The sequence below is a fragment of the Microtus ochrogaster genome, chromosome 1 (genome assembly GCF_000317375.1).
Source record: "Microtus ochrogaster isolate Prairie Vole_2 chromosome 1, MicOch1.0, whole genome shotgun sequence".
NCBI classification, from domain to species: domain Eukaryota; kingdom Metazoa; phylum Chordata; class Mammalia; order Rodentia; family Cricetidae; genus Microtus; species Microtus ochrogaster.
In genome coordinates, this window is record NC_022009.1 from 88,024,940 (window position 1) to 88,032,360 (window position 7,421).

A 7,421-nucleotide genomic window follows, 5' to 3' on the forward strand; every position below is an offset into this window, starting at 1 on the left:
TCCACAGGGCAGGGAACCCTGACTGCTCTTCAGATTCGAGAGGGAGGGGGAGAGGAGTGGGGGGAGGGTGGGAGGAGTGGGAGGCTGGGAGGAGGCGGAAATTTTTTTTTCTCAATAAAAAAAAATGATTTGTAGGTGATCTAGTATAAACCAGAGTTGAGGTTCTAATTAAAATACATTTTAATATGGATTTTAGGCAAGATTAAGAGAAGGAGGAAGGCACTCAGAAAGTAAGACACACCCCACAGCATGAGTATGTGCTTACCTGAGAGAGATTCCAACTGCATTGTCTCTACAACAGCCATGTACACCATGGTTTTCATGCAAAGAGTAGCCAGGAAATGCAATGAGATTCCAGGGTTGTGACTGAGTGATATATGATGGGATTACAGTTGATAAGTTCAAAGTCTTGATCAGAGGGATGGTTTAAACTGTCTGGGGAAAGGAAGCCCCAACCAAGATCATATACATTCAGGACTTAGCTTGGGTCACTGCTACTTTATCATAAAATGCCTATAGATGAAAGGAATATTATCATTATGTTGTCAGCAAATGATTTTTATGTTGTCAGCAAATCTTAATGTGTTAGGATCCTTAGTTCTCAGAAGTTTCATCCAGACTCTAGGATGGGGATGTCTTCTTTTCCTTACCATGTCCCTTAACTGTTCCTTTCCATCCTGCCTGAAGTTTAATCATATATACCTCAGTAATTCCCTCCAAATCTTCCCATATCTCATGAGCATGTATCCCTCCTACAACTTCATGTCTTTGTTTAAAGAATCCTCTAAGTGCTGATCCTGTTCTCCATGTGTACATTGGTGTAGGGTCATTAGCTGGGAAACTGCCATCATTTCAGTGGCCACATTCTCAAAGAATGACTTATTGCTTCCTCCAAAGTAGTAACTGTCAGTAGCACCTCAGCAGTGGATAGAGCCTAGAGATATCTACCCAATCTATGCCAACATTCTGGTGGGCTTGATGTTATGCAGCTTCTGTGCAGTTGACCACGACTGCTAAGAATTCATGAGTATCAGAACCATGCACGTCTAGAATACAGCATCTCAAACCATTACTACCTATCCATGACTCTGGTATTCTTTCTTCATCTTCTTCTCCAAGAGTATAGTAAGATCCCATGCAGATGGCTGGCAAAAAAAATGTTGTAAATGTTTGTACCCAGCATTGATTTCTGCAGACTTCAGTACTGACCTGCCAAGGTTGACTTCCGGTGAAACAGTTGCACCATTATGGTATAGCTAGGTTTGTTTGACAGGATGACTGTGTTCCATACCTGTACTGTAATCCTGGTCAAAAGCCCATGGATGGGGAAGTCATGGGCCCTATGATAAAACCTGCTATTGTTACCTTGCTAAATGTTCATTCTGTAAAGTGATTTATACATGTTTATGTCTATATCCATATACATAGGCTGCTCTCAACTTTGCTGAGAGAAGCTTCTTTCTGAAGTGAGCAACAGTCAATAGTAAGGTTTAGAGCTGGTCAAAATCCTAGATTAAGAGGCTGAGTTCTCATCCCTCAATGAGACAACCATTCCACCATCCAACCATGACCATCAAGGCACAGGAAACACACACATGTTGACCTGAGCTGCATCATGAGATCGTTCTACTTTCCACTGTCTTCATCAATTACAAAGCAATCTACTTGGAGCAGATACCTGTGTTCCTGAAAGCCTTTTGACATGACTAGATTCACTTGGTTGTATGTACTAATGTTGATGGTTGAGCCTAGGAATATTCTCCACAGAGCGTGAGTCTGTCACTCCTCAGAAGCCCATTGATGACAATTAGTCACTGAGGGAAATAGAGGAAAGGGCATGTCAGTCTGCAGAGGACAAAGTTTATACACATAGCTTTAGCACAGCCATGGAAACTAAGGGAAATACATTTTATCACCACTCTCTATTTGATTTTACACCTGTTTCTTCTGGACAGTGAGCAGAGGGAAACATTAAAAGAGATCTTGAGTTTCTGAGGGTGGGAGCATCAGAATCCATTCTCTGCAAGTGAGCAAAGGGGAAAGATTTGCTGTCCATTGTTCTAAAAATAAATGAGTTACATTTATAGGTACCTTTCTGATTTTCCCTTTCAATGTCTTTAAAGACTTCTGAATATTAAAGTTATTTCTGGATTAATAGAAAACTTTTTATATATTGTTGCAAATGTTTAAAATTATAAATAGTCTCAAACCTTTAAGGTCTGGAGTCCCAAATTTGTTTCTACTGGTAAGGGCATAGGGAGTTAAGGAAGGAAATGGAAGAACTTATACACAGTTGCATTTTATGAGGGTGTTCCAGCGGGTAGCTGGTACCCAATTCCAGAGGAAACACCTATGAGATCAGATAGATTGAACATAACACTTACCAAAGGACATCAGAAAGCTGCAACTTCCCACCTATGAGTACTCCTATTTATTAAACACTGTTCTGTGCCTTTACTCCCTGAGCTTTGTAGCTTAGTTACCCTATACACATGTTATGTATATTTTCTTGACCATAAAACATCCAGCACGACATGACATTGCAACAAAATACAAAGAAGAAATGTGAGTTTTTGCAGGCCTATAGGTTGAGCTTCAGCAGCATCTGGAATACCTGGAATAGGGTTTTTCAGCCCAAATTCCACTAGTCAACTCCGGAATGTTTCCACATGGCTAATTTCCTTTGTGCAAGGCTGACTGGAGCTCTGTGCATGGGTTAGACTTGATCAGAGGTGTGCTTCTCTTAAGTGTGTGAGCAGACAGCAGGAATTCGATAAGATGATTGCATCAGTAAGGAGAACTCACTCTGAGATCAGAAGCCTTTACCTTCCTTTGTTACTGGGTAACAGTAACTTGTTTCTTTCTTCAATATTATATATTTTTGTTTTTGTGTTGTCCTTGTCTGGGTTACATCCAGCTACATTATGCATCTGTATTAGTTTGAAACACCATGACAAACAGCAACAACCCCTTGGGAATAAAGGAAGAAAAGAGTTTATTTCAACTTATAGTTGATTTCTCATGAAGAGAAGTCAGGGCATGAAGTGAAGGCAGGACCATGAAGGCAGAGACTGAATAAGGGGCCATGAAGGAACACTACTTAAAGGCTTGCTAAGTTTGCTTTCTTTTAAAACCCACTACCAGCTGCCCAGAAGTGGCACTGCACACAATGGGCTGGACTAGTCATGAAATCAAGAAAATTTCTCACAGACTTCCCTACAGAGCCACACTGATGGAGGAAGCATTGTTTTTCTCAACTGAGATTCTTTTTTCTTCAATTACTCTAGCTTATATCAAATTGACCAAAAAAGAAAAAAAAAGTCACCAGCACTACATCAATCTTAGAATTCTACATTGTTAGTCGGTATACATATCTCAACAGAGATGGTTCACTGTCTAGGATTTGGTTTGTCTCTTAAAATTTCTCTTGCATAATAATTTAACATATGACATAGATAAGACTAGTCATATGAGGAAAAACAATCAGGATTAGGGGAATGGGAGTCTTATTGCAGACTGATTCACAGGCTACCAATGAGCACGTGCGTATCTTTTTTTTTTTCAAGACAGGGTTTCTCCATAGCTTTTTTGGTTCCTGTCCTGAAACTAGCTCTTATAGACCAGGCTGGCCTCGAACTCACAGAGATCTGCCTGCCTCTCCTCCTGAGTGCTGGGATTAAAGGCGTGTGCCACCACCGCCTGGCTGCACGTGAGTATCTTATTTCTCCGATGTATCCACTTATTTCTGGACAATAGTCTCCCCAGAAGCTAGACATTTGGAATGCTCAACTTTCAGGCTCTTTCCCAGGATGCCTAACACCAAGGTAAGAGTGGATGAATGAAGGGAGGAAATCCACTGTTCGCTGGTGTACTCCACTAGAAACATAGCCATTGCCAGCTGTACTTTTGCTCTAAATAAAGAACTAAGAAGCCCAACGAAACAGGGCTTGCTCTTTTCTAGGACCAGCAGGCTTGGACTTTAAATAATCTTATGATTGACTCATGGCTTAGATTGACTCAGCTCAAGATCTTCAATACTGACTTCTACCAACCCAAGGAAAAAAATCCATTTATTCTTAGCTGGAGACTCAGAGTGGTATATGATACTTTTTTGTTTGACATTCTTTTTTATTAAAACTTTGATATGGGATCATCCTTAATAGAAATATATATTGGAGAACATAGTCTTTGTTTTATTTCTCTCATATATGTGTTTACCAGTGTGGAGGCATTTACATGGGGAGCCCTGGGGTCGATATTGGAACCTTCCTGAATCACAATCCATCTTATTCATTGAAACATAACATTTCAGGTGAGTGCACACCTTGTTTACATGGTTTCTAGGGTTGGGCATCTTGTTCAGGGAATCTCTTGTCTTCACCTTCTTAGAACTGGAATTACATGTGGGCTACTAAGCCTACACAGTATTTTGAATAATTCTGGGAATCTGAATTGTGGTCACCATGCTTTCCCAGAAATGATGCAAAAGATTGATTAGTTGTGATTATTATTGATCTGATAAAGCACCATGACAAGATAAACTTGGGGAGGAAAGGATTTATTTGGCACTGTTCATCACAAAAGAAGTCAGAACAGGAATTTAAACAGGGCAGGAACATGAAGGCAGGAGCTGATGCAGAGACCGTGAGGGGAGCTATTTATTGGTTTGATCATTATGGCTTGCTCAGCATGCTTTCTTATAGAATTCAGAACTGAGACAGCCCAGGATTGGCACCACCCACATTCAGTTTGGCCCTGCCCCATCTATCACTCGTTAAGAAAATGTTTTACAGTTGGCTTTTATGAAGGCAATATTTTTCAATAGATGCTACCCCATTTTAGATAACTCTAGCTTGGATCAAGTTGACATTAAACTAGCCAGAAAAATAACGAATCTATCTCCAACACCATAACTTTTTAACTAAAAAAAAAAATGTGGTCTCTTACCATTCTTTTCATGAGAAAAAAGACAAGTAGCTATTAGTTATGGCTCTCCATAGAGCCAGAGGTTTCACCAGCAATAGTGATTTGTTCATATTGGTGGCTTTATATTTGCAGTTTAAGACTGAAATTGAAACAAAATGACAGTTGAGTAATTATATCCCTTCATATTTGCTATGGTTATTAGATGAAATAATGCACACAAATACCCCGAAGCTTTAAAAAATAAGATCATCTTTATAGCTATTTGCAGTTGCTGGGGGTTAGTAACAACACCTTGGTAGCCCACCCACATTTTTTTCTTTTCTGTGGGATAATTATATATTTCCACATCAGTTTCTAGGTGAGTCAGGACAAAGTTCCCTATGGAAAGAGTGTATCCATCTGTTTTATGCTGGTTGCCCACGTAATAGGGGTGAGATACGCTTCATCCAAGTAGAACTGCATATGTGCACTGGAGAAGTAGGCTCAGACCCACAGATGATTCATGACTCCACGCTGGCATAAGTGTAAGTGACAGACACACTTTTGTTGTAGCCAGAAGATTAGCAGAATTCTGCTACAGCCCACTGAGGCTGACTGATGTCGTCATTACTAATTGCCCAGAATCCATAGCTATAAATTACAGTGTGATGGGGATGGTGGAACGGGCTACGGAGTGAATGTAAAATGAGAAAAGGTGAACACTGTGGTTACCAGTACTTTAAGAATGCAGAGAAAAAAATAGATATTGCCAAAGAGAGGAAAAAAGGTTGAAAATGAATGGGAGAAATGTAGAGAAAGAACCAGACTGAAAACCAGGATCTTTCCACACAAGATGCTTACTCAGCCTTCTGTCAGAAAACCACTAGACAGCTCTAATTACTTCAGCCAGGAGGGAATTTATTATAATTTATTAGGAATTTGGGAAATCATGACTAAGATTACTGCTGCCTGTGTGTTTGCAGAAGGCTTTAAAATGTGCCCACTGATTCAGAGAAAAATTAATTGATTTTTGCTTCCTTTCTGCCTTTCAAACCCTGAGATGGTTCTTCTCGTTTAAACATAAGTGATTTCAGGACTCTGACAGAAAGGGGCTTGGGATATGTAGTTTCTGCAACTTGTAATATAAGAAGAGAAATATAAGGAAATATAAATACAAAGAAGTAAAAAATAGTTGATGAAGAAACAAAGATAGAAATATACCTAGTGAAAAATCAAATAGAGAAATGACTTAATAAAAAGAAAGATGTACCAATGAATCCAAAAAATTTAGAGAAATAGAAAATATATGAAGTGACATTAGAATTGTGAGTTAGTGGCTTATTGAAAATGGTTTCCAAAATGGTTTCATATTGATCTATATATTAAACTTTATTGTAATTGACTAAAATGGAAGCAAAATAAAAAGTAATGGTTACTTTTTCAACCCTCAGTACACTGTGAATACTCTGTAAATAACTATAAACAGTACTGCTTAGAGAAAAACAAGAGAAAAGTCTGTGCATGTTCAATACAGATAAGAAGGCAATTTTTGTTGTCATTTCTCTATTTAAATATGTTCAGTGCAAGGGAACATTGCTTGCTGGTGCAAAAGACCAAGTTTATACTACTGTAATTCTTCTGAGTTTTTCCATGTGATTCATGGTCAGTCATTCAAATAGACAGACTTTGGGAGGGAAATAGAATGTCCTTATAATGTTTCAAGGACTTTTGTTAAAGCACAAGATGCTGATGTTCAGGGTCCTGAGATTCGTCGCAGTTGTCTCAATTAGTGGGCCAGAATATCTGCATAAGGACTACATCATATTGCTTCTGACTACAAATAGTGATCACATTTTTCAGTTTCTGGATGAAAATTAGATGGATATGCTTGGTAGTTGAGAGATTTTTCCTACTGATTCATTAAACTCAAAGGACGATCTATGGTAATAGAAGTTCTCAGTAACACCCATCAAGTATACCAAGTTAGCAAAGGCAAAAACTATGGATTATGGCAGCTGTCCATGGACTGATTCAATTGAAGCTAGAAGTGGCCATGGTTAAGGAGAAGGCTCCATGGTACACTGATAATTAGATGAGTGTGAAGATCTGAGTTTAAATCTCCAGAGCCTGCATAAAGCTGGATGAAGAGATGTGTGCCTGCACCCTCATGTTCTTCTGGTGAGATGTTCAAGGGAGAGACAAAGGAATGTCTATATCTTTGTTAGATTTCTATTTCTGTGATAAATCAGCATAACCCAAAGAAACCTTGGAAGACAATGGTTTATTTAACTTACATATTCAGAGAGGGAAGTCTAGGCAGGGATGGAAAGGAAGAATTTGGAATCAGGTATTGAAGCAGGGGCTGTAGCATGAATAACAAAAACTCAGAGATAGATATTGGGGTTCCATAAGAAGATCAGAGAAGCAAATCAGCCAATCACTAGAGAACTTTTACCTCTACCATATCTTCAGATTGAATAGGTGAGATCCTGTCTCCATACTCCAGTGAGTTCCTA